The 27,990-nt window shown below is 41.3% G+C and overlaps 2 long non-coding RNA genes across 2 annotated transcripts in view; both read left to right on the top strand.

Annotated features, from left to right (window-relative positions):
- The window catches only part of LOC104856069, a 38,875-nt gene extending 20,559 nt beyond the window's left edge, over positions 1 to 18,316 (top strand). Inside the window, exons 4-5 of the long non-coding RNA XR_778551.1 lie at positions 1,283 to 1,317; positions 16,922 to 18,316. This is a non-coding gene — a long non-coding RNA (uncharacterized LOC104856069). The remainder of the gene's footprint in view (positions 1 to 1,282; positions 1,318 to 16,921) is intronic.
- LOC104856068 lies at positions 4,517 to 9,870 on the top strand. The gene is made up of 3 exons (XR_778550.2): positions 4,517 to 4,674; positions 8,073 to 8,191; positions 8,613 to 9,870. It is a non-coding gene; the product is annotated as an uncharacterized LOC104856068 (long non-coding RNA).
- Positions 18,317 to 27,990: the final 9,674 nt, after the last annotated feature.

Genomic DNA, 27,990 nt, shown 5'->3' on the forward strand with positions numbered 1-27,990 from the left:
TATATATATATACACACATACATGCAGTACATTGAGAAATAATTAACTGTAACTGTTACTGTCATTGTTCAAGAGAGATTTTTGTGCTGAATGGATTGAGAAATTCTCTCTTAGATAAGAGTCAGTTCTAACTAACTCTAGCTCACCTTCTCTATCTAACAATCTATCAATCCCCAGGAGTTATGCCACTGTAGAAACTCACTACAGCAGGAACTTGCTAATGGGCTCCAAATTCCTTTTGTTTGTTTGTTTGTTTTGTTTTTGGTACTGGGGATGGAACTCGGGTCCTTGTGCTTGTGAGGCAGGCAGCAGAACCACCAAGCTAAATCCCCACCCCACCTTTTTTTAAATTTCAGTTACAATTGGTCAAATCACTCCTCTCCTCAAAAATTCCTATTGACTATTCTTTACTTGTAGAACCAGCTCCATACCTAGTAGCCAGCAAGGATTTCAAGGTCTCTATGATTCCTTCCAGGTACTCCTTTCAAAGGAAATGACATCATGCTCTGAATATACATGATCTCAGTGCATGATCTATCACTTAGCTCATGCCAATCCCTCAGTATGAATTCTCCTTGCCTCGTTCTTTGGTTGTTGGAAGTTCTCTTCTCCCTCAAAGCCAGCTGAGTGCCACTCTTCTCTGACCTTATGCCTGATATTTCTAGGCAAAGTCACTCACTCATCCTTCAACCATGTGCTCATCGGTTTCCCTTGTGCTCCAGTTTAGTGTGTTTGTCAGGTTGCCCTTCTGCAAAATTAGTTGTCACTCCCCTCACTTCCATTAAATCATAAGCACACATTGCATCAAAGGCACAAGCTGTACTTTTATGCTCTCTAGAAGTAGCACCTAATACAATTGCCAGCACACAGTAATCACTAATTTGTTAATGAAATGAAATTTGAGAGTCCTTTAAGCAAAGCACTGGGACACAAAAAGAAGAATATGGTCACATTCTGAGGGAGTTTATAAATCAATAAGAGTAGCTTCCATTTATTAAGTCCTAACTACGTACAGGCACTATGCATATAGTATCTCATTTAACACTCATAGTGACCCAGTGAGGAAGGTTTTATAAGCCCCAGATTATAGAATGTGGTTAAGTAATTTACTTGTCTGCGAAGATCATAGAATAAGAAACAGGATTGAAACTTAGGTCCCTCCAGCTTCCAAGCCCTGTGGTCTTTCCACTATACATGACATCAATCAAGACCTAGTCAGGAAAGAAATAGCTCTATCAGAGGAAGACAAATGTTTTTTTGTTTGTTTGTTTGTTTTTTGCAGATGAATGGAAGAGTGAAGAAGCCAAAGAACAAACGGTGAGCAGTTCAAAGATTAGCAGAATCAGGAAATCATTCCCTTTTGTTGCATGGGTGACACTGGGGGAAAAGGGTGTTACCAGAGTCCAGAAGCCTGGGCTATTGTGCAGAGGGAGTGAAAACCACTAGGGGAACTGCCCAAGTGGAATTGGGACCAGGAAGGGAGGGGCTGTCCAGTGGGAGACTGCCAGACTCCACAGGATGCAGAAAAAGAGAGTAAGTAATACCCTGGCTTCTCCCCCTGCTGCCGGGCTTCTCAAGGTGTTTCTCAATGCTAACTGAGCAAAGGCTGAAGAACAAGGAGCCTATGAGAGGCAAAAATGGAACAGAGCAGGGGAGACTAGTGCCAGCAGGCTGCCAGTCCAAGGATTAGAACTATGTATTGTTAACTATTTTTTTCTTTTTATTGTAAGACTGGGGGTCAATCCTAGGGCCTTCCACAAGCCAGGCAATCATTCTACCCCTGAGCCATATCTCCATCCCTCATTATAAGCATTTTTAAGTGTATAATCCAGTAGTATTAGTTACATTCATAATGTTGTGCATTCATCATTACTAGGCAAAAAGAGCCACAGGCCAGGACCAGACCAGGACCATAATGAGCCTTTATTATGGGGAGGATCTGCCGGGCTGTCTCCAAGCAAAGGAGAGAAAGCAACATGGCAGAACAGGGAGCTTCTTTTATAGGAGCGGGGTGGAGTTAGCCTGAGCTGGGGTCGTGTTGAGTGAGGTGGCATTAAGGGACTGGAGGAGCCTGTGACATCACTAGGAGGGGCTTGTGACATCCCCAGCTGCTAGGAGGTGGTGAGTATCAGGCTGCTCTTTTGGTGGGAGAAGAAGCATGATGGGAAGAATCCTGTCCTTTGTTGGGAGAAGCCATATTTTAACATGGAGGCTGCTATTCTGTGTGGCAGCCATCTTAAGGCAAGGGAAATCTAACAATCATCACTATTTCTGAAATTTTTTATCCCCAAACAGAAGCTCTGTGACAAAGGCCGGGGATTTGGCTCAGTGTTTCAGACGCCTGCCTCAAAAGCACAAGGGCCCATAACTCACTATTCCTCCTTCCTTCACCTATGTAGTCGATTTACTTTAAAGCGTATCAAAAAATAAGAAGGACTGGTAGTTGGCTAGAGGGAGATAGGTAAGTAGATAGATAGACAGATGATAGATAGAAGTAAAAGGTTACCAGATGGATAGAGATATATAATAAAATGCCAATAATAAAATCCAGGTTGTGGGTATGCAGGTTCAACTTTCTGGTATGCTTGAAGTTTTTCTTAATAAAACATTGGCAGAGGGATTAAATACTTAGGCCCTAGCTCCAGAGATTCTGATTTAATTGATTGTGTCCTGATGTCAGATTTTTTTTAAAGTTCTCTGATGTCCAGGGTTGAGAACCACAGCACTAAAGTCCACCATGGGATCGCAGAGCCGAGGTGAATAAAATGTCAGAGTAAGCAAAAGAGGTGGAAAGTTGGGGCAAATTCTTGTGTTCATATCAGAGATGGAGCCTCTAGCCTGGGCTTCTGTGCCCTTTCTGTATCTGAATGGGTAGATGGGCTCCCATGTAAAAGAACAAAGAGCTTACGGAGAACATAGCCATGGTGCATGTTCTCCAAAGTTCTTAAAATAGGGCTGAGATGTTTATACTTAATTTAAACTTTTAATTTGGCATGATTCATCCTTTGCATTGTTTCCTATAGCTTCAAACAAGGGCATCCATACATTTGGAAAGAGACTTTTAGCCTGTTAACGCCCCCTAACCCTTGAAAAGCGCGAGATCCACTTTCAACACATATATAGAGGTGCTGTCATGTTTTACTAACTTTCCACCATTTTTATGGAGATGACAAGATGGGTCTGTTGGGGCAGAAAGAAAATGTTAAAACCTTGGGAGCCCAAGGATCCTGGGTCAGCAGAGAGGCGACAAGAGAAAGTGAGGTATGACGAGGATGGGCACAGAAAGCGGCCTAGCTGTGGGGCTTGGAAAATTGACAGCTGCGAAGATGCATTTGTAACTCAACCTATAAAAAGTGTAATTGATGCTCCCCAAAGAACTGATTTCCGTATGCTAATTACAATACGCTCTCTGCAGTAGGACTACAATTATGTCCCATAACCCTTCTTCTATCATCAGCTATTTTAAATCTTACTCTGCAGGTTCCTGTAGTGCTTCAGTTTGTTTTCCCTGCAGTAAATAGTCCTAGTCCCTTTAACCATGTGAAAGGAGACAGAAACACTAACATATGATCTCTGCCATGGGACCCCAGCCTGGCTCAGTATAGTTGCCAGCTGGAGGCAAAACAGGGCCCAAGGGCAAAAGCAGAGTGGCACAGGAGGAAGAGGACCAAAGGTCAAGCACAGAGCAGCTGTATCGCAGGTGAGATCTAAGGAGAAACTGCTGGCCTAAAAGCAGGAAGCAAACAGAAGTTCAGGAGCCAAAGGAATGCAAGAACACACCAGGAAGTGGACACAAGAGAGAAAAAGAATGGGGGGCTTGAGCCAAAAATGGTCAGAGTACCTCATGAGGGCTGGAGTACCTCAAGCTCATTCTTGTTGGGACCTTGCCCTGTGGGGCTTGGGTAAGCAGGCAGAAGTTAAGAACTATACGCTGGGCCAAAGAACAAGGAGGAAAAGGAGAATGAAAAGGAAGAGGAAGAGGAAGAGGAGAAGCCCCAAACCATGTTATCATACAAGCTATTCATCAATGCGTCTTTTGATGTCCCTGAACTAAAGAGGTTAAATATGGTATCCTCCATTTTAGAAGTAAAGGAAGCATGCAAAGTATTTTAGAAGCTTGCAAATAACATGGTTTAAAAAATAAAAAAAGAGGTCCCTTTACCCTTGAAAAGATAACTTTCAGCTGCCAGGAAATCACACACACGTGTGACCCCGCATTGCCTCCATAAATCTGGGTAGTTGTGGCAGCAATTCAGAGAAGCAGAGGCATAGCTTTTTGACTCTGAATGTCTGCGTTTCTCCCAGCTAGAGTGACCGCTATTTTCCTCTCTCCTCTACTTTTCAGTTATAAAGTATATTAATGTCCTTGCATAGCTTTGATACAATGTGGAAATTTTGAAAACTTTCAAGGAAGGACTAAATGAGCTAGCATAAACTGTGTGCTTTGTTCACTGTATCCAGGTATTGTGACACTGGAATGGATCCAGCTCAGTACTATCACTAAGGGTCAGGAGAGGGGCTGAGGCAGAAGGACAGAGCTCTAAGGCCAAATGCTGTAGGAAAGAAATGCTCCATAGGAAAGAGGCTGCTATTTTCAGAAGTAAGAGTGTGGGAAAAACAAAACAAAACCAAATTCTGGGCAGGTATCTACCACAATCTGTCAAGATTATACAGGTAATACATGAAATAGCAGGGGCCTGAACCCGTGCTTGTCTGTCTTTAAGTTTTTTTTTTTTTTCTTCTTCTACTGTTGTGTTTCCTTTGTTTAGGGGAAAATATTTACGATTCCTGCCAAACTTCTGGTGTTCCACTGTCTGCCCTTGCTCCTACCCTCCTTTTACCCCCATCCTGGAGTCCAACTGGGTGGAAATGTTGCCTATAATGGACCCAGAGTTAATCATCTGCAGGTTTCCCCTGATAAGTCGCAGTATGTTTGCTGCCCTCTTTTCAAAAGTAAACAGCAGCCTTGGGGATGTGCCAACAGTGGCCTATGGCATTCTGAGCCCTGGCCAAGATGGGAGGCAGTGTGCTGGGGAGTCTCCCTGAACACCTCCATCTGGAATGCCTTTGTTGCCCTGAAGGCACTTGTCTGTGATTCTGATGGACACAGCTTTAGATGCCAAAAATTAAGCCAAGTTCACTCAATGTACAAATGGTCTGACGTCAATGGAATTTGCTCCTAATTGAGGCCTCGTATGTGATGTACTGTCTGAACTCAATGATCTGTCAAAGCAATCAGGGAGGCAGACGGGAAGAAAGAGGAAAAGGTGGAGGAAAACAGAAAGAAGAAAAGTATGAGATGGAAGAAAAGATAGTGGAGACAGAAAAGGAAATGAGGACACAGCCAGAGGCTGTGGCAGGACAGGTTCAGCTTTTGGCTCCTAGGGCCAATGGTCTCTGTGAGTTTGTTGAAAGCATCGGTGCCAAATAAAACATGGCCTTTTAAAGGACTGAATTACGTGAGTGCAAAGCTGTTAAAATCAGTGTAGCAAAAATCCAGCTGGGTTTGGCCAGTGCCACAAAGTACAAAATGATGAACACTTGTACTGCCAAGACCCAAGGTTCCCCAGATGTGGTGGCCCGAGCAGTTATTTGAATATACATTCAGATCTCATTCTTTAAAACAAAAAATCTGCTATGAAGAAAAGGGCATCCACTGTTTTTGCTTGCCTTGTGTCCAGAGGAGGATTTACTGTGAACTAACAAAGCTTAAGTTTCAGTCTTTCACTTGCCTGGGTCCCTGCAAGTGCTCGTATTATAGGTGGAGAGTGCTGGCCAAATGATAAATAACAAGCATGTGTACAATAGCATTTCTGGTAAATTGCCTCAGTAGATCTTAGAAGAAAATAACTTAAATCTGCAAGATTCCAATAATTTTTTGTGACTTAGTTTCTCATTCGAAATAAAATTTACTTTTAAATCTATTTTTTAAACTCTTAGATTGTTTTTATTAAAGATGGGCCCAAATTATAAAGTCTCAAGTTTCCTAAATCTGAGTCATCCCCCCACCCACCCATAACTTCTACTGCCTTCTCCTGGTTCACTTTTGTGGAGAGGTGGTTCTCCTTACTCAGTGGTGGGTTACATGGTCCATGCCCAGCCAGTTAGAGAGACGGTGATTAGTTCAGGAGCAAGTATGTAATCCAATATGGCCCAGAATTTTTGCTGCATGATTTTGTTGAGAAAATTACTAAACTGTGGGAACGGACTCCTAATAACCATGTTACTCCTATGAAAGGGACCTGCCTGAGAGTAAAATCAGCACTGAGAAAGCAGAGTCAGAGGCACAAAAGAAGAAAATTGGTGTCCCTGGCTGTCCCTTGTACCTGATGCCCCATACCAGCTGTAGGGAAGCTGGTGTAGATAGCCCAGAGCCTTTCAGACCAACACACCAATGAAGCCCTCTTTGCTTGCGCTAGTTTGAGTTGGGTTTCTATCACTTGCAATGGAAAGACTCTTGATTAATACAGGTCCCAGTCTGCTGGAAAAAAAAATAACTATTATTCTTTCCATTCAGAAGGTGGTACTTAGGGGTATTGCCGCTTACTAGTTATAATAATAGATAACATTTATTGATCACTCCTATAAAGGGCTTTATTCATTGTTACCCACTGTATCTTGAAAGTATTTCAGACAAGTATATACTATTATTGCCATGCTCATTTCACTGAAAAGGAAATTGAAGTCACAGAGAAGTTAAACAATTCCAATTGGTATGTGCTTGGTTTTAGACTTTGGATTCCTATTACATTGTGCTGCTTGGGCCAGCTGATTTGGAGGCTAAAACATCATTTTCAGAACAATTCTTATACCAAGACTTCATTAGCTTTTACTAGCCTATAGATCAGATGCTCTTAGAACAAATGCCAGGCCTGAGAAAAATGGAATGCTTCCCTCAGAATCAGCTAAGTGTTGCAAGTACCAAGACTATAACAGATTCTTCACTAATTTATGCATACCAGCCAATGGGTCTCAACCTCAGATCTCATTCTCTTGTCTCTTACTTAAGTTTCCCTTGACCTTTCCCCGTCAATTCATCATACAACCATATCGCCCCTTAGCGTCAGCACTGACACTTTGTAGTTATAGCTCATCTACCATCGCTCCCTTTCTAAGGAGTTGTCACTGACACTGAACAACAAGATTCTACTTCAGTAGTTTTTATGCTGAAGGTAGAGAATGGATTGAGGGCACCAATCTTCTTGAACCACAAACATTAAGTCTCCAATTTGGATAACCTCACTCTCGGTTTCATGAAGTTCCTTCTTCTTGTACCTCTTCCAGACTAACTTCTGGGACTGCCTCTGTGTTTTTCCCTGCCCATGGCTCCAGCCTGACAGCTTTACAATGATTAAAAGCCTGGTTCCTACTGTCACCAAACTAAGCATTATTTCAGACTTAAAGCCATGAGAACGCAGTTTTTTTCACTTTTCAGCAAACATTTATTGAGCAACAAGGAGACATTAGCAATTCAGAGATGAGTAATATAGTTCTGTCCTTCTCAAAGTCTTTGGGGTAGGTTAGATAGAACACAAGGCAAACAGCTTCCACTAACAGAGTGACTGAAATCAGAGAAGAGGAAGATGTTCCTCTTTAAAGGAACTACAGAGGCTTGTTAATGCAGGATCACTGATGGACAGCAAAGAAAATTGACCCTGGTGTGGCAATAGGAATTATCAGGCAGAGAATTGACAAGATCATTCCAAGAATATGGAACAATGTGTTCAAGGATAGAAGAGCAATAAAGAGCATGGCTTGTTTGGGAAATAGCAAGAATCATGAGATGACAGGAACAGATGATCTTTGAGAGAGAGTGATAAGAGATGAATCTAAAAAAGTGAAGTAGGGCTGGGGATTTAGCTCAGCGGTTTGGTGGCCTGCCTGGCAAGCGCAAGGACCCGAGTTCAATCCCTGGTACCAAAATAAATAAATAAATATAAATTAAAGAGTGAAGTGGGCAGCTTGCAAAGTTCTTGTATGATGTGTTATGGAATCTGAAATTCATCCAATATTCATAGGGAGCTACTGAAAGATCTCAGGCAGAGTGAGACATAATTACATTTGTATTTCAGATGGGTCACATGACAACAGTGTCACTCTCTTACACTAATCAGACCCCAACTTCCAGCCTTACCCTTTGGATTTGAGATTCTTCAAATCAATTCAGCTTCAGCCTCCATGATCTCTACTGGTGGGTTTTTTCTCTCTCCTGAATGCACAATACCACGTGCTATATCCATCAGCCTGGGTTGTACCATTTCCTCCAAGAAGCAGTTCTCAGTCATGGGTGGGAATATGCATTGCACCTGCTTTGTGTCACAATTTCCTCTTGCTGTGGAATTCTGATAAGCCTAAGGTTTAAGAGGGTGGGCAGAGGCAATTAGTGGGAAGTGCGACTGGCATCTTGGAAAAGCAGAATAGAGTTATGAAAATGAGAACTCTAATCAAGATAATATCCTTTTAAACTCTATGGTGGCTTTTAAAATACTATAAAATCTGCATTTATATTTTAATAATGATATCCTTTATAGTTGATTGAATGTTGGCTCCAAAAAGGATATGTCCGTGTCCTAATACCAGCCTCTGTGAATGTTACCTTATTTGGACAACAGGTTTCAGCTGTAATTAAGTTAAGAATCTTGAGATGAGATCATCATCCAAGTGGGCCTTAAATCCAATGACAAGTATCCTGGTAAGACAGCAAAATGGAGAAGACAAAGACAAAGAGGAAAAGCTATGTGAAGATGGAGACACCACTGGACTTACATAACCAAAAGCTAAAGAATGTCTGGGGGCACCAGAAACTGGACAAGGCAATGAAGTATTCCCTGCGAGAGGCTTCAGAAGAACCGTGGCCTTCGGACACCTTGGTTTCAGACTTCCAGCCTGCAAGATAGTGACAGAATAGATATCTATTGTTTTAAACTACCGAGTTGGTGATAATTCGCTGTAGTATCCCTAGAAAGCTAATCCATTTTCTTTTAATAGCCTATGGTTATTTTTCAGAGAGGAGACAGTTTTATAAGTATCTGTAATAGTATATAATGTAAACGAACTTGGACAAGGTAATTTAATCCCTCAGAGCCAGTTTTTTCTTTTAACTTAATCCTATTCTCACAGGATGTTGAGATAATAAAATAAACAGACAACTGGCAAAGGACAGTTGCTCAAAGATTTATCCATTTCAGATCAGAACTCAAAACATACTGCACAGACACCCTGTTGAAGCAAGGCCTCCCAGCAGAGAGCTGGGGTAATTAACATGCAGAGCCCTGAGCCTGTGTCAGAATCTCTTTTGCGTGTAACCACTTAAACCATCTGGTGTCAGCCCTTGTTTCTCACCAACTAACCACTGCCCTCCCCCCAAACCTTCTCTACTTCCTGTTTACGTAGATAGCTGCTTCCTGGCCAAGGGAACTGAACCGTTTCAGTCAGACTGCTTTTCCCCTGGACCTAAGCCACAATACCTTCTTTGCTGTCTCCTTCTGCTTTTTTCTTACTTTAGAAGCCATCACATTAATGAGGAACAAATTGCATCCCTGAGCAATCCCCAGCTAAGCAGCTAATCCTCTTTCTGGCTACTGGACTGAGTCAGATGAACAAAAGGAGTTATGTATTAGGCATTATGTATGAGGAGATCTGTCCATCCCTGCTTGCCCCCCCCCAAACCATTGTATTAATGCTTTCTTTATTCAAATGCACTGCTTAGGATGCCTCCTCCATCGTCAGCCCTAGCTTTGTCCTGTTTGGAACACTGATCAGTTAGCAGGACAGCAGTAGGTTAAACTCAAACAGGACACCAAGTAGGAGAGTTTGTTGAAATGATCCAATTCATGGTTCTTAACATGAGGTAAATATCCAAATAAGCAGAGGGGCTCTTTCAAACAAAGAAACATTTGCTTTGGTTTTTTGTTGTTGTTGTTTTTGTTTTGTTTTGTTCGGTACTGGGGATCGAACTCGGGATCTTGTGCTTTCAAGGCAGGCGGTGGAACCACTGAGCTAAGTCCCCGGGACAAAGAAACATTTGGAACTTGAGGGTATTTTGGAAAATAAAATCCTAGATGATAGTGATTTTTCATCATAACTTATGCTTACCATCCTTAACACAATAGATAAGACTGTGGACTCTGTAGCCTGTCCGGATGGCCTGTGTGCCCTTTGGTATGTTCCTTAACTTTTCTGTCTCATGTTCCTCATCTGTAAATCAGTAATGATAATACTTACCTTCTCAATAGAATTGTGAGGAGTGTGTTAATATTGTTGAAAAGCACTTAGAAGTATATCCTATTTTTTAGTATATGTGCTGCCGAAGCGAGCACAAGAAGTATATCCTATTATTACTTTTATTGTTGTTTTTATTACCCTGCTCAAGGGAAAGTTATCCAGAAAGTGGATGCCTGATTTCGTGATGTAAAGATAACAGCAGAGGTAATGGCAGGGTTTATGGTATGACAATGGACATGGGTAAAAGAGATGAAATAGAGGAAAGATCGTAATTAGAGGGAGAAAATTTATAGTGTTGAATCATGTGCTTTCTGGGATCAGAGCACCAGAATTTAAATCTTCACTTTTACTACTTTATGCTGCTACAACTATGAGCAAATTACTTGTTTCTACATCTGTAAAACAGAAATCATAATAGTGACTTATCTTACAGAGCTGTCATGGAATCACATGAGTTACATAAAATGCTGATTTTTTTTTTTTTTTAGAACAGTAACTGGCAACTGGGAAGTGTTAGCTCTTATTTTGATTGGAGATGAAAAGGTCAAGGAGCTGAGGGGCCAGTTGTTAACTGGACATTGACATTATCCAAGATGACAGCAAGGTCTGAAGTAAACAGTAATGTTGTGAGCTAGGTGTAAACATCTACACTGAATAAGGTAGTAAAGTAGTAAGAAGCAGAACAGTGATACTAGCCAAGTGGTAATAGCCTTCAAATGACTGCCTTCCACAAGAGTATGGGAGCACTTAATGGGAGCAAAGTGGAACCCAATTCCATATCTTGGCCTTGAACTGCGGAAATAATTAAGACCAAGAAGCAAAAGGAAAAAGAAGTCTCTGAGGCTGTAGGAGAGCTTCCTAATTAGGGAGCAACAGTCCAGATGGCATGGTAAGAGTCTGGTAGGCGGACGAAGAACGGTGGTAAAGCTGTACTCTCTAAACATCACAGAAATGCTTTGTACAGTAAATGGTCTAGAGCAGCTGTTAAGACTTTCAACAGTGGTGGATATTTGCACTGTCCAGTATGATAGGCCATAGCCACACTGGGCTATTAAGCCCTTCAAAAGGAGGCCAGAATGATCAGTATTCCCAAGTGATTACTTGGGAATTTTTTTAAGAAGTAGAATTCTAGGCCCCACTTTCAACTACTGAATTGTATCTCTGCAGTTCTGTCAGTACTGTCCCCTAGAGATTGCCAAATGATAGATACACAGGCAGGGTAAGGAACAGTTGCAAGGTATAAGGAGGAGAAGGAAGATATCTATTTTGATTAAACCTGAGACTGGTTTAAACTTTTCATATTATTCCAATTGTTATGGAGTATATTATATTCTCTTTATTTTGAAAATGTTTGGTTCGTATACAAAAATTTAAAACTCAAAGAATGTAAACAGGGGAAACTGTATTACCTTAAATCTTGGTAATAGTGTTGCTATTGAGGAAAGATTAACTGCTTGAGAAGAAATAGTCTGATAACTGCTTGAATTCAAAAGTATAAAAGAATGGAAATCCTTTCTGCATAAAATGGGTAAGAAATTTAAATTTTGAGGGTCCTTTGGAACATAAAAAGGAGGAGAGAGGTGTGTAAGATGGTAGTGGGCTGAGCACTACACACACACACACACACACACACACACACACACACACGTAAAAGCCTGAGAGAGTCCACCAGATTACAAATATCTACTGTAAATCATGTTAGGGTAACTTAGTGAAAAGATTGAGTTTTTCATTTGGGCTGAGAAGTGGTAAAGTAGAGCCAGCACAATGGAATGCAGATGCCTGGAGGCAGAGGAGAACAGAGTGCACCTTGGAAATCCCCAGAAAGCTGGGAAAACTTTTCTGTAATTCTAATTGTGGAGTCAAGTAGTACAGGCAATCTCGTGTAGCTCTCATTCTGCGGGGGGCAGATTTCATCAGGGAAGAAGTCAAGACATAAAGTGACTTGTAGGTCCTGCAGCCAGAACTACCTGACCCTTAGGCTGGCCCTGTGAGCCACTACAGGCATTTCTGCTAGTGTGGCCTGTCCCTGGAGCTGATCTGCCAGATGTCTTGTACTCTCATCCCAGAGTGGCATGTTCAGCCTGGCCTCAGTCTTGTTCCACCCAAAGGATTGTACACCAACAACTGAGCCCCAGATGCCAAATCGTTATTAAGTCTAAGGAACAAGGAATTTCCAAAAGTGGAGGAAGAAGCCCAATGTCTGAAGCAGGTAAATCCAGCAACAGAATTATTGCACAAGGATCACCTCCATCCATCTCTAGAATGTTTTCATTATTCTAAACTGAAACCCTGTACCAATAACTCTTCATTCCTCCCTCCTCCTTGGCCCTAGGTTCTAGGTACCTCACGGAACTGAAATCATATAATATTTTCCCTTTTATGTCTGGTTGATGAAACATACATTTTTAATATCCCCTCACATTCCAAAGGTGCATGCTGTTGTCAGATGTACCTCGGGTTGTGCCTCTGCTAGGTCTCCAAACAAATCAACTACTTGCTCTTCTCTACCACTGGTTCTGATTTTTCTGCTGACAGAGTGTATGCAGTCACGACAAACAGGATTTACGTTCCATCTTCCAGTAGTTTCTGCTGGTACTAACACTTTGGCTCTGCTGTTCCCCAACTCTGACTACCACTTTCAATTTTATCTCTATTCAATCAGACCACAGCCTCTCCTAACTTCTACTGTCCTTGTAAAAGACCAACAGCTTTCTCAACAAAGCATAAGCAATCTAACATCTAAACAACTGTGTTTAGACTCAAATGGATGATCATGAAGCTCCTTCAGTTATGTAAAGTCTGGGACTGTATTCACTTTGTGACATCACCTACGTCAAACCCTCTCACTGGTCAGATTGTGCCCCACAGGAAGACTCATATGCCCTTCTACTGCCCACCACTACTCCTTTCTGGCACCAGGTCCCTGCCTTCCTCCTAGGATTAGGACCTCTGCTCTGCCCCTAGGCCTGCTTCATCATCCCATCACTGATCACGGGTATCAGCCATCTCTCTAAGGTCCCAATCATTAAATCCCAAGGTCCTTTTATCCATTTCTCCTAGAAGGCCTAAGAGTCTTCAGGTCAGACCCTATGTGGTAGCAGTGACATTCCAGGACTCCCAAGGTGATATGTAATTGAATTTCACTATGACCCTTGTGGCTTGTGATTTTGCTTTTGAAACAGATGATGGAATCACGTGTTGGAGACTGTGGTCTTACGATCAAACACTTTCAGCTTTGCAAAAGGCTTTTTCTCACCACAGAAGTTCAAAAAACCATTATTCTCATGGTCTGAAAGTAAGCACAGAGAGGGAGGAAAACTCATGAACTTTGGCTAAAATCAGGTTCAGTTTCTGACTCATCTAGTAGATGGGCAATCTTGGCAAATTATTTCCTCTGGCTAATTCACAATTTTTCTCTTTTGCAGAACTGGATTTTTTTTTTTTTCCCCAGCACTGGGAAATGAACCTAGGGCCTTCACTTTAAACCATATCCCAATCCCGTTATTAGTTTTATTTTGAGACAAGGTCACCCTGAGCCACTAAATTGTACAGGTTGGGCTTTATCTTCTGATCTTCCTGCTTCTGTCTCCCAGAGTGCTGAGATTTCATACATGTACCACCACACCTGGCTAAAACTATGATACGATAGTACCTAATGAATAGGTTGTATCGGTGTCTTTTTCTCTTGCTTACAATTCCTGAAGCAGCATGCCAAAGCTGCTCCATCACATCCTCAGGGGGCCAGTCTCACTTCACCGCCCTCCATTCCTTGGCTGTGGCCCTCGCCCTCATAATCCAAGATGGCGGCTACAGTGGCAGTCTTCACATTGGTTCCAGGAAGCAGGATAGCAGAAAGGATGAAGCAGAGACCATCTGCCTTTGGAGGAAATTTGCCAGGAGCTTCCATATAACACTTGTGCTTATTATTATTGGCTTATTATTATTATTAGCAAAATCATAGTCACACGGTCACACTTAGCTGAAAGAAGGATGGGAAATCCTAGGCAGCTTGATACAGAGCTAAAAATCAGGATTTCCATTACTATGGAAGAAGAGTAAGGGGAGACAATTTGAGGCTCTGTTATTTTATTTATTGTAAAGATGAAGTGTTCCATCAACAAATGTTAACCATTTTTAATATTCTTCTTTGAGGAATTACTAAGGAGTAACTTGGGGACGCAGAGATAACAGTGGTCCTCCAAGTGGGTTTGGTGCCTATAATTTCATCTATTCAGGAGGCTGAGAGGCAAGAGCATTGTTTGACCCCTTGAGTCAAACCTGCAGTACAGCAAGACACCTTTAAAAATCTGCCTTTCAAATTAAGGGCAGATTTGACTTTTATTTTCCCCTTCGTCTTTGATGGTGTCAAAGATGTTTTTGTCAAAGATGGCATCTTACCTAGACATTGTAGCCTCTGAGATGCTGAATTTAAAATTTCAAAATTATTATCTCCTCTACAGATTTAAGTAAGTGATACTTTACTGGGACTCCACTTGCTTTAAGAGTATCACATTGACTCACTATAAGCCAACTGGTGACATAAAAAGGCAAACTCTCAGAAGAGACCCTAACTAGATGTGGTCTTTGGAAGTGATGATTCTCAAAAGATCAATGTACTTCCTCAGATCTCATTCACCACTGTGGTGGTGAGTTTGATTTTATTTAATAATTTCATTCTTTCTTTCTTTTTTTTTTTTTTTATTGGTAGTGGGGATCGAACACAGGATCTTGCACTTTAGAGGCAGGTGACAGCACCACTGAGCTATATCCCCGGCCCTTCTTTAGTAATTTCTATATCAGCATTTTCCCCTACATGACTTCCCTCTGCTCACATTCTGTCTGTGAATAAATAAGTGCCCAAGGAATCTTCTTTCTTCCCTATCTTAATTCCAGCATTATTCACTAACTGAGGTGCATTACCTACTTCCTTCATTCTAGGGAGCATCATCTCTCCCAAAGCCCCTGACACACATCCAGTGAATAACGAAGGTGTTGGAAAACTAATTCATTGCCTGGGGACAACTGAAACAGAATCCCCCAAATCAGGGAGCTGTGGTGGTCAGATTCTAGCTAATGACCTTCAAAAGGCTTGTTTAGCAGAACCTTATTCCACCTTTTTTATTGAAATAGTACATTGTATCCTAATATATAAAACTAATTATAGATGAGTTGGCCTTAAAGGTGAAAAAGGCCTGGAGCCCAGCCTACTCAGCTTTCCTCTTTTCCTCTTGCCAATAATCTTCACTACTATGTGAGAGTCCCATGAGGGATCTCCGTGGAACCTTAAGGCCTAGTCCACTACTCTCAGTTGGAACATCCTTGTTCTGGTTCATTCTCTAGCTGTAAGATCTGATTAGGTGAAGGGGAAAGAAAGGAAACTTTGGAATCAGCCGGGCTTGGTGTCAGTACTAAATTCTATCTCACTAGTTGTATGACCCATAGGCCTAAATTGATGATAGCTGCTTTCCTACACTGCCATAAGAGCTAAAATGGGTTTATGAATATAAAATTCCTGGCACAGAGAAATTTCTCAATGTCAGATGTTAGGTCCCTTCCTTCTTTTCTTTCCCCTTGAAGGATAGTGACATCTAATACATCTTTCACAGATGTTTGACATCTTTTTCTCAATACACTAACCACTGTATGTGTGTGTGTGTGTGTGTGTGTGTGTGTGTACTTTTATGCATGTTGTCGAAAAAGAAAAAAATGCAAGCATTTCTGGGTAATTTTATGAAATTGTAGATAATGATTATTATAGTTTGCATAACTGTCCCCAGGCATTAATTGAGTTAATAAAGTGCTATCAAACAAGGCTACGACATAGTATGGACCCAGGCTTTTTATGTTTGAAGGTTTCATTGAAGAAAAATTGGGTATATTAACCTATTAAAATAAAGTGAATATTGCTAAATAAATTTTTAAAAATAGTTTCTCCTGCCCACCTGCTTGAGGAGAGCAGCCAAAGTACCCTCATGCTCAAAGTAATACACTAAGAGTCATTTCATATAAAAGTCAAGTGAATCGCTTCTCGGCCTTTTGACTAAGATCAAGTGTAAAAGTCAAGTGAGTGGAAGGGATTTAGTCAAGCAAATTGAGACCAGCACCTTCAGCCGTAGGATTCACCAGACAGAGAAAGGGTGGTTGCTATTTTCAGTCCTAAGTCTAGAATCAGAAAGCAGGGGACAACGGATAATGCTCATAAAAAGCAAGTATTGCTAATGCTAACAAGAGATGCCGTTTGTGCTTCATAAGCACACCTCATGAAACAACTTTACAAATGTTTCTTTTAACCCATAAAATGCATCTTACAGATGAAAGAACTAAAATCCTGAGCAATTAAAGAGCCTGCCTCAAAACTACAGCTAGCAAGTGATAATCTTGCTCAATCCTATTCCAAAGTCCATGTCCCTTTGCCATTTATCACACCCCACCCCCTTACCTACTTCTCCAGAAGCAGCGGCAGGCTAGGGGACTCTGGCTTCCTGCAGTTCTCCTAACACAGGGCAGAGATTTGGGCTGAAAATCACCTGTAATAATAAAGAACAAACAGTTCAGAAATCTAAACGCATCCTTTCGATCCTGACTTCTCGCTACACTGACCCACTTAAGCGATATTCCCTCTTTAGCTCTCAGTCAAATGTGTTCATCTCTTCCTGGTCTAACTTCCCATTCGCCCTTCCTTGTTTCCTCTCAGATCCCATTTGCCATGACCGATGGAGGAGAGAGAGCGGGAAAGGAAAAAGAAGGAAGTAAGAGGAAGTGGGCTAAGCAGATAAAGGGCTGAGAGTCCAGGACCCTTCGTGACAGTGGGCAGACTGATGCCTAGGAAGTCTAGGTGCTGAAGCCCTGGCAATCAAGATTATATTCTAGCTCAAGCAACGTACTTCATACTTCCCCTTCCCTGTGCTTGGGCTTCCCGAGTCCATCTACTAAAAGTGAAGAGTTAAATCATAGAAGAGAATGAAAAGAAACGAAGAAGAGAAGCAACAGGAGTTGATAGAGTGCTTATCCTCTTCAGGTTCATTTACAAGCCCTTGACTGCCTTCTCAGAAGATCTCTGCCTGGGGCCGTATTGGCTCCACTGTGCCATTCTGTTATCAGTGTACAACAGAGTTCTTCTCCCTGTGGAAGACAGGTATCAATCTAGGGGCCTAAGCATTCGTTCAAAAAGAGGCATTGAGCACCAATCTGCAGTCTCCAGTGTTCCAGGCACTGTGAGTCAGAGATAAGGAAGATTTCCCCTTCATAACAAATCTTACAGGAGCAAAGTCTTATCCAAAGGGCTCCATAAAGCCCTTCAAAAGCAGAGTCAGCTGTGATGTTCCTAGCTACCATGAAGGTTTGGGCTTTGAAAGAGACTGATAAATTTGCCTAAATTCTGAATTTCCTTAAGCCTGACAAATCAGATCTCCAAGTGTATGCTTGATCTTTCAAGGGCATAGGTCATGTGCAAGGGAGATAAGGGTTTCATTTTAGATGCCAAATGATAACTGGGAGCAGTTGCCTAGAGTCCCATATCGAGAAGGCTTATGATTAGCTGGGCTTGGCAGGAAAAGGAACTGTAGTAGATTCATGACGTTTGCCCCAGGTATGTAAGAGGAGAGGGAGGCTCAATGTGCCATAGATTGCTGTCCCAGCCCTAACGTAGAAAAATTACATTTTTCATAATTGTTTCCTACCTAACTGCTCTTTTCTCAACTTAGCAACAAGTTCTAGGGGAGAGACAGCATTATACCATAGAAGGAGCACTCGAAGCTAAGCTATAGAGCTTTTCTTTCTCATCAGAAAGGTAGCATGGTGGGAGAGAATGAGCACAGGGACCTGGAATCATAAATGCACGGCTTTGGAGCTAAGTGCTCCATTCTTCCATAAACTTTCTGATCCTGGACAGGTTTCCATCAGCTCTGATTTTTTTCACAGCAGCTATAAAGTCTTTTTGAACTTTAAATTAGCATTTGTTAATGAAGTATTACTCCTAGAGGTGATAGAAAGCTAAGTTCCTGCAAGGGTCTAGTCATAACATTTTCATCAACCAATCAACATGTAACCTCATTTTGTGTATATTGCTATTTAAAAATAAATCAGATACACCAGCTTAAATATTGCATGGTTTCTTTTATGCGAGAAACACAAGGTATACATAATTTAAAGAGCAAAATAAAAGATAATGGGAATCAGCGAGACAGATCTTTTGCAAATGGGAAAAGAACCAAGAGATAGAGGGAGGGAGGAGGGCAGGGAGAAAAAGAAGAAATAGAAACAATTAAGTTCCGCCACCTGCCTCGCAAGTGCAATGACCTGAGTTGGATCCCCAGTAAATAAATAAATAAATAAATAAATAAATTTTTATATACATACATATATATATATGCACACACACACAATTAATATGTGTTCCACATATGTACCAACACCACACGATGAGTGTAATCATTATGAAATGCAATCATGTACTAATAAAAATTTAAAATTTTTTAAAAAGTCACCTAATTTAACATGTTATTGATTCCTTGGCATTGAACTCAACAACCAAGAGTACTATAACTCATGCCTGAATGATGCTTAACTAACACACAGGTTGTCTCTGTAAGGCATAGCCCAGCCTTCTTGGACTTAGGAAACCAGACAGCACTTCAGCACTATGATTGGGGGCCATTTTAAACAGCAAAATTATTAACCCAAAGCACAGCACAGTTATAAAGCACAAAATGAAAAAAAAAATGTAGCGGTAAATATATTTCAAAAAGGACCACTACACTTTTCTGCTTCTCTAAACAGACAGGTTTCCCCCTGCTTTCTCCAGCTTCTTTGCACCCCCTGAATTTTGGCTGTATGGGGTTCTGGCTTCTGTGGCACTAATTCTAGCCTGACTACATGCTGGTGTATGCCTGTCATTTTTGCCTGTCTGGCACCAGTAGCCCCCTTCTAGTGACAGACCCTGCTTGTACCCCTGGCTCCAGGGCTGGCCTGTGAGCCAGGCCAAGTACTTGACTTTCTCTCCTGAGATCTTGATCTGTCTTTGTTATCTCCTACCACGCCTGTCATTACTCTACCTCTTTTTGCTGCCTCATGGCTTTTGTTTGCTCAGAGCTCCTATTTATGCACAGTTTCTGCTTACTCATGAAGTCTGAATACTGCCTTCTGTCTATGTCTTTCACTTCTACTCTCACTGATATTTTTCTTGTCTCTCCAGTTCTGATTCTTGAACAAGAAATCTTATCAGTACAGTTAGTTGCCATATATTTGGGCAGAACTTTCGTACCAGTGTACCCTCTAGCAAATATCCAGCCTACTAATCACCTGCCCTATGTAAGTGGCTGCCATTACTGAACAAGCAATGGGCAGAGTTGGAGGGGTTGGAGCATGCATGTGGTATAGGATGTAGCTACATCCATTTAAGGATTTCTAATGAACTGCTTATTTAGTTTCTAAGACTTCATATCCAACCTACGAATAAATCCTATTTCCTCTCCCCTCAACATGTATCTAGAATATAATCACTTCTATTCCTCCTGCCATCCCTCAACTCTGCTTCAAGCCGCACTGCCTTCCATCTGCATTTCTCTAGTAGCCTGCGAAGAGCTCACCTGCTTCTATCCACAGTCAAGCCAGTGCAGTAACTGGTGCAGTAACCAGTGTGGCCACTTCAAACCTGGGTCACGGAGCGAGGCAAAGTGATAGCAGCTGTTCAGGAGGCTGAGATGGAAGGGTCGCTTGAGCCTAGGAATTTAGGACCAAATCGAGCAACATAGTGAGACCCTGTACAAAAAAACATACAAAAAAACCCTGAGTCATGTCATATTATTCCTTAGCTTCACATACAACAATAGCTCCAATTTTGCTTTGAGTAAAACTCAGTGTCTTCGCCTCATTACTTTTGACTTCGTCTTTATCACTTTCCCCCTTGCTCACACCATTCCATCCAGACTGGTCTTGCTTTTCCTTAGATGTTCAGGCAAACGCCCACCACAGGGCCTTTGCTCTGATTGCTTCATTTATCTAAAACATCTTCTGTTAGATTTTGGCTTGACTAACTCCCCTAACTCCTATGGGTCCTTTACTCAAACCTCACTTTGTCTGTAAAACTTGCCTGATCAATTCACATCAATTTATTGAGGAGATTTTTTTGTTTTTATTTTTGGGTGTGGATTTTTTTTTTTTTTTCAGTACTGGGCATTGAACTCAGGACCTTGCGCTTGCGAAGCAGGTGCAGTGTCACTGAGCTAAATCTAACATCAATTTATAATTGTAATGATAAACATAGTCCCCTGCTAGAATGCTTTGTCTATTTTGTTCCCTGGTATGTTCCAAGAATTTAGAACAGTGCTTGACTCAAACACTCTGTATATATTTGTTGAATTGAATTATATTCCTTGTAGGAAGGTATTAACATGGCATGTGAACTAAAATTTATCCTATGTAATGTAAAATATGTCTCTTAGGAAAGATGATGGCACTAAACGCATATATTGGAAAATAAAAAGTCTCAGATCAGTAATCAAAATTCTCTTTCAAGAACCCAAAAGGTTCTGAGTTCAATCCCCAGCACTACAAATAGACAAACAAACAAACAAATACAAAGAAAAAAGAAGGAAACAACAAAAAGCAGAAATCAATGACAATGAAAGTAAAAAAATAGGGCCAGGGATTTAGCTCAGTGGTTTTGCTGCCTGCCTTCCCAGTGGAAAGTTCCGAGTTTGATCACTGGTATTAAAAAAAAAAGAAAGAAACAAAGAAAGAAAATAGGAAAAAAATCAGTGAAACGAAGCTGGTTCTTTGAAAAGATCAATAAAACAAAAATTCTAGCAAGGTGATCATGAAAAAAAGATGACACAAATTACTGATAACAGGAATGAAACAGGAGTCTGCAGCCATCAAAAGGATAAAACATGAACATAACAAACAACTCATGTGCATGAGTTTGACAACTTAAATGGGCCAGTTCCCTTAAAAAAAAAAACTCACAACTCACCTAGCCATTTGATTAGCTCTATTTAGGAAATTTATTTACCTATCTTAATAGCCGAAATAAAAATAGCACCAGCTACTGGTACGGAGGCAGCGCAGATCCCTCACACATTGCTGGTGAGAAGCCATACAGTACCGCTACTTTGAAAATCAGTTGAGCAAATTCTTGAAAACTAGACATGCAACTACCATACAACTCAGCAGTTGAACTCCTGGGCATTTTATTCCAGAGAAATGAAGTCTTATGTCCATTCAAAAATCTGTACATGAATGCTTATGGCAGCTTTATTTATAATACCAAAAACTAAAAACATTCCAGATGTAGGTCAGTGAGTGAATAAACAAACTGGATACAGCCATGGAATATTCAACAATATTCAACAATCAAAAAGAACACATTGGGCTGGGGATTTAGCTCAGCAGTTTGGTGGCCTGCCTTGCAAGCGCAAGGACCCAAGTTCAATCCCCGGTACAAAAACAAAGTTTAAAAAGAACACATTGTCAATACATGCAAAACCTACATGAGTCTCCAGAGAATTAAGGTGAGTAAAAAAGTAAAAGGTTTGCATATTGTATGACTTCATTTCTAGGACCTTCTTGAGATGACGACATTATACAAATGGAGAAGAAATTGGTGACTACCAGGAGTAACAGACTGAATGGGGCAGAGGGTATTGGGAGGAAAAAGGAAGGGTACGGTTACAAATGGGCAATATGGAGAATGTGTATGGTGAAAGAAACATTCTGTGTCAGTATCAGTGTGCTGGTTGTAAGGGTCTAATTTTCCAAGATTCACTACTGAGGGAAACCAGGTAAATGATGTAAGAGATCCTTGGTACTATTTCTTGTACCTGTGTGTGAATTTACAATTACCTGAGAAAAGGTTAATTAAAAACCTCCCAAGCTGGGCATGGAGGTGCACGCCTATAATCTCAGCACTCGGAAGGCTGAGGCAGGAGGATCACTGTGAGTTTGAGACCAGCCTGGGCTACATAGTGAGTTCCAGGTCAGTCTCAACTACATAGTGAGACCCTGTCTCCAAAAAACAAACAAACGAAAACCTCTCAATCTGGAGATGTGGCTCAGTAGTATAGCACTTGCCTAGCATGTGTGAGGCCCTCAGTTTGGTCCCCAGAACCTCAAAAAAGCCCCAAAAAAGCAAGCTTACCACAGACTATATTTAATTATAATTATTTGAGAAGAGAAACACTTTATTAAATGTAATCACTGAATATAAAAATGAACCTAAATTTCAGAAATATTAAAATGTAGAGAAGAACACCTCACAAATGGGAAATACATTAAGTGTGCATATTTATTTATACAATTATACACACTCTGCTTGGAAAACATTGGGAGAAAAGGCACCAGTCTTAGCAGTATTCACCTCTAATGGACATTTTGTAAAGCTTTTCTGCATCTTCTCATTTTTACGGTGAAAACATACTACTTGCTATTTCAAAGTTACACGGTATTTTAAAATATTATTTAGAGCAATTTCTGATCCATTGCTTGAAAATCTGCTCTCAATCCTGTCATTTCAGACTTTAATGTCAGCAAAACCAAAGCTCCCAAAGCAACCCAGGCAGCTCTAATTGTTTGAAATGGAGCTGCTGAAAGCAAAGGTCTGTACTCCCTGTGCCTGTAGGGAGTTTAAAGACATGGGTTTAGTCCCAGCACAAGTCAATTAACTTGGCTTATTCGTAGAGGAAAATGGTAAACGCACTCCGTCTGCCTGCCTCACAAGCGCCAGGCACTAGTCAAACACTGTCTACAAGAGACACAAACATGTGAAGGTAAACAGGCAGTGAAAATCCATCTCTGCTAAGCACCCTTTTTCATAGTGGACAATTCCTCGTTTCCTCAAGTGATCAGCAGGAAACACAAACAAATTCTAAAACAGTTGTTACAATCAATAGCCAGAAATGAAAATGTAAAGCACAGTCCAATTTACTATAGACTCAAAATCCTCATTAAATATTTTAATGTCAATTTAACAAGGACTATTAAGAAAATTCCAAAATCATAATGACACAATAAAGGAAATCAGACTAGCTAGATAGCCCTTCTCATAATGAAAAGACCAAGCAAATGGCATGATTACACTTCCTATATTAATTCATAAATTTAATGAAATACTATTTAGTAGGGCAGTAAGATTATATAAAATAAATCTTGACAAAATTATTGTAAAATATGCATTCAGAAGCATATCTGCTAGTGTTCTGGGAGGAAAAATTATGTCACAGGATTCATCCATGGACTGAAAAACATTGTGATGTTACAAAGCAGCAATAAGCAAAATTCTTAGGTAGCTCAACTGAAGGAGCTTCTCTGGATTAACATGGTGAAGGAAAATGTTGGGGGCAAAGTCTGGGCTAAGGTCCACCTAGAGGAGATGGGTATCCTGGGAGCACTTTTTGACAAGAGACCTCCTTCAAGATAGCTCAAATCTGAGGGCTGATTTTAAGGCTACAACAAGCCACCACCTAGGGACAGAAACTGAGAACAGCTGGGCCTCACTGCTCTGAAACTACGAACCAAGACAACTCTTCTTCATATCTGAAGAAGCCCTAGTCCCTTGTCGTGCCCCTCTGAGTGCTAAACAGCGGCTGAGTGACACCTCACTCCTGTTTCTGCAGTAGAGGCAGTTCTGCAGGCCTTTCATACCATCTCTTCCTTTTTCTCTTAGGCTTAGAGGTAGTAGCAGTCCTAGTCCCTTGAAGTATTAATCTCTAGGTTTCCTGGCTTCCTCCTTTTGCTTTTCCTTCTTTCCAACATGTGTGTAACACATTCTCTGCCTTAAATTCTGTCTGTTCAGGATGAATTTCTAAAATTGTTTCAATTTTCCTAGTCAGGCTCTGAGGGACACCTTGTCAGCTTCAACACTGACCTTCAATGCAAGCACACCATGGACCTTATTTGGGTTTGAGATTAGAGCAGAGTTGCTTCAACATACAAAGAGAAAAATCTGATTTCAGAAATTCTGAAAGAAATCAGTGACCCGTTGGCCCTGTAGTAACCAAGTGGGTCAAAAGCTAACTAAAGGCAGATCCCCTTAGGAGGAGTAGATTCCAGGAACAGGACTAGGACAGACTGGGACATGAAAAGTGGGCAAATTAGAAATGCAGGGGAGCAGTGAAGCAGAGACGTGTAACAAAGATGTCTAGACAGTGTTGTGTTCTAGTTCTATAAAGGGACTTGGAAGCTTAGCATGGTGGCTCACGCCTGTGATCCCAGCACTGGGAGGCTGAGACAGAAGAATTGCAAGTTCAAGCCCTGGCCTGTGATGAGTGACAGGGTATAAGGCCAGATGCCCTCACCTCAAGAAAGGACACCTCTGCAGTCATCCCAACCACAGACTCCCAAGGAAGTCTGTTTTATGAGAGCTACTGTGCATCACTACAGTGACTGTGCCCAATCTGTCACCGAAAGACACCAACTCTGAACCTCCATTAAGGTACCATTCCTTCCAGTTCTTCCAGGAGACCAGCCAGCCACTTCATGGCAAGTTGATTAAACTGGAAGGGACAAGTTTAATGGAATAGATACATATGCTGGGTATGAATTTGGCTTTCCTGTCCTTGAAACTTTGGCCGGAACCATATCTGAGCACACAGAGTGTCTGATCCAACAGCACAGAATTTTGCATAATATTTTTGTTAGTCCCTGGATCCCACCTCACAAATGAGTAAGTCAGTAATGGCACATGACCATGGGGTCCGCTGATCCTATTTCATCCCAAACAGAGCTGTCAGCTTGCCAGAGTCATGAAACAGCCATTTGAAGGTATAACTGAGGTGCCACTTATAGGTGACATCTTGTAAAAATGAAGAGACATCTTCCAGGAGGCAATCTATACTCTAAATCTATAATTGTTTTATGTGCTTACATTTACAATGGGTCAATATATAGCCCTGGATCAGAGGGAAGGAAATAAGAGTGGCTCTAAGCCTTGCTGTACCATCACTCACAGAGACCTATGTATGCCATTTTTGCTTCTTGTCCTTGCAGCTCTGGGTATTGCGGGTTTAGAGGTCCTGGTGACTGACTGGGGCATCTCTTGGTATTCCTTTGCCAAATGGAGACAAGAGCAGCCATAGCCTCAGAAAGCCTTGATACCTGAAGCCACTGTCCAAATGGAGTTGAAGGTGAAACTAAAATGGTTGTATAGCACAGACACAGTGCCAGTTGCAACTTTCAGATCAAGATCAGTACAGGGATTGTAGTTTGTCCCACAAACCTTCCTCTTAGAAGTTCCCCCAGAAAAAGAGCTCATCCAGGATACTGGAGAAGCTGTTTCCAGAATTTATCATACAAAATAAGTAGAACTAGCACAAAGGGTTGGCTGTAACTGATGCTGAGCCCTGTTTTGGACTGAACTAATCATTCCCTCAGCTGCTAGGAATATTGGCAGCCAGTTGCTCTCAGATGGTCTCTCACCTCATATGGTCTTCAGCTGTCTTCACCTCACCAAAGTTCATAGGCCGCTGATCCTTAATGACTAGACCCTCCCCTAGGTATGAAGGCCCAGTCTTCTTTGCTTCAAAGCGGGACAACTCCAGAGCTCCCTGTGCGACAAGCGGAGACCTTATTGTGATCCCATTACAGTTTAGCTCCTTCGCGAGCCTACTTCCTTCACTCCACCTCCTGTATTGAATTCCTGGGCACTTGCCAGTGAACTCTGCATGCAAATATCCATCTCAGAGTCTATTTCTGGGAAACTCAGTATGTAACAGTTATATTCACTTTTGTCTTTTAATGGAAAAGGCTACCTAACACATAAAGCTTTGAGTGTATAAGTCTACATAAATATTAAGAATCCCTGGGGTGATCTATGTCCAGAAGTCTCATTAACCTCACCAGGAACAGTAACACTATTTCTTCTCCTTTCAGGAGACCTTGTTTTCCTGGGACTGCATGTCATATGATAAATGAAGCCAAGAAGCCTTTCAATTTTACTTTTGATGGTCATTTTCTTTCTCGTTCAGCTCTCTGGTTGTGTTAAACCTTGGGCTTTTTCATCCTATCTTTCCAGAAAGCCACCAGTCCCACTAGCTGTCACTTGTCTCCCTCCACCCACTATCAAATAAGTTCCAGATGCTGAGAGAGTTGTGGGAATCTCTCCAGTGTTGCCAGGAGGAAGGGAACTTAAATTCCTCAGGATAGCAGTCACCATCTTGTTTCTCTGGATTTTTCCTTTGCCCCATTCTCTCATGATCAGAAAGTTACTCCCACACCTTACCACATCTTCAACTTTCTCCACCATTGGGATTTCAACATCTTTTTATAGTAAAGTTTGTCCTTGAGATTTATTACACTTTCAAATTTCTGAGTGACAAAGCTATAACTTCTTTCCTTTCCTTCCTTCCTTCTTTCTTTCCTTGGTAAATCTCTTGCTCATCAACTCTGAGTCATCTCTTACATGAAGGTAGGCTATACCTAAGCTTACTTAATGTTATTAAATGTGATGTTAGGGACACAACCATTCCCTCTCAGAACTTCCCTTAGTGCCAATGTTGGCAGTAGATTGCTGGTCTGGCTGAGTCTGTGGCACATCCCACTGGAACAACAACCGAGAGCTCATGCCCTAGGATGGAGAGTTTATTAACAGCATTCTCTTTGTGTAGGAAGGGCTCCAAGTTTTGTAAAGACCCACTATATTTAGTGTAGTAAAGTGGAATGTGCCTAACCAGGAGATTTCTATAGACCAGCCAGTCTTCAAAGGCCAACTGGACAGGGAGGCTGGAAACCACAACCCAGCACCCTCCCAGTGGCTCCTTTAAGACATCAGGCCCTTCTTTGTACTTCTAAATCAAAAACCACATAAAATTGGACCTTATCCACCTTCACATTGTTGTTGACCTTAGTTATGAAACCTGGACACACATCTCAACCTTTCCCAACCCCCGAGTTTCTGATCTTGCAATTCATTCTGCCATTTTTAGGCTTGCCTCTAAGCTTGTAATCAGCAGAGGTAACTACTACTCCTCTAAAGCACATTATCTCAAAGCAGGGTTTTTCAAATGAAGGACTGTGTGGAGAAGGTAAAGATTGTGATTTTTAATACGGTTATTCCTCCACTTGATTTTGTGGAGGTTTCTTGATGTTGATCATCTTTTGTATTTGACTGTGGGCACCATTTTTATGACTTTGGCTTCACACTTATGTTTTGCTTCTTGTCTTTGTTTATTTTTGTTGCTATAACAGAATACTTAAGGGCAATTTATAAAGAATAGAGATTTATTTTAGTTTATGGTTCTGGAGGTAAAAGAGCATAGCAGGGGTGTCTGGCAAGAGTGTCATGGAAAGTGAAAGAGCAAACAAGCATATTCAACAGTGACAAAGCACAAGGAACAGAATTGCTTTATAAGAACCTGTTCTGACCTAGGCATGGTGGTTCACGCCTATAATCCCAGCATTTGGGAAGCTGAGGCAGGAGGATTGCCGTGAGTTCAAGGCCAGCCTGGGCTACCTACTGAGTTGGAGGCCAGCCTGAACTACATAGTAAGACCCTGTCTCAAAAAAACCAGAAATAAATAAATAAATGTTAAAAAAGAAAGGACCTGTTCTGAGAATGAATGAACACATTCTTGAGAGAAAGACATTAATCCCTCTTAAGTTAATCATCTTTTAAAGTGTCACCTCCTGTCACTGTCACAATGGCAATCAATTTGGAACATGGTTTTGAATGCAGCACACTTTATTCAAACTATAGCACTCCTGAATCGGGATTCAGCCTCACTCATATTGGGTCAAATTAGAGTGTACTTTTTTTTTTTTTTTTTTTTTATT

The sequence above is a fragment of the Fukomys damarensis genome, unplaced genomic scaffold, assembly GCF_012274545.1.
Source record: "Fukomys damarensis isolate Sample0158 unplaced genomic scaffold, DMR_v1.0_HiC HiC_scaffold_16, whole genome shotgun sequence".
NCBI lineage: Eukaryota > Metazoa > Chordata > Mammalia > Rodentia > Bathyergidae > Fukomys > Fukomys damarensis.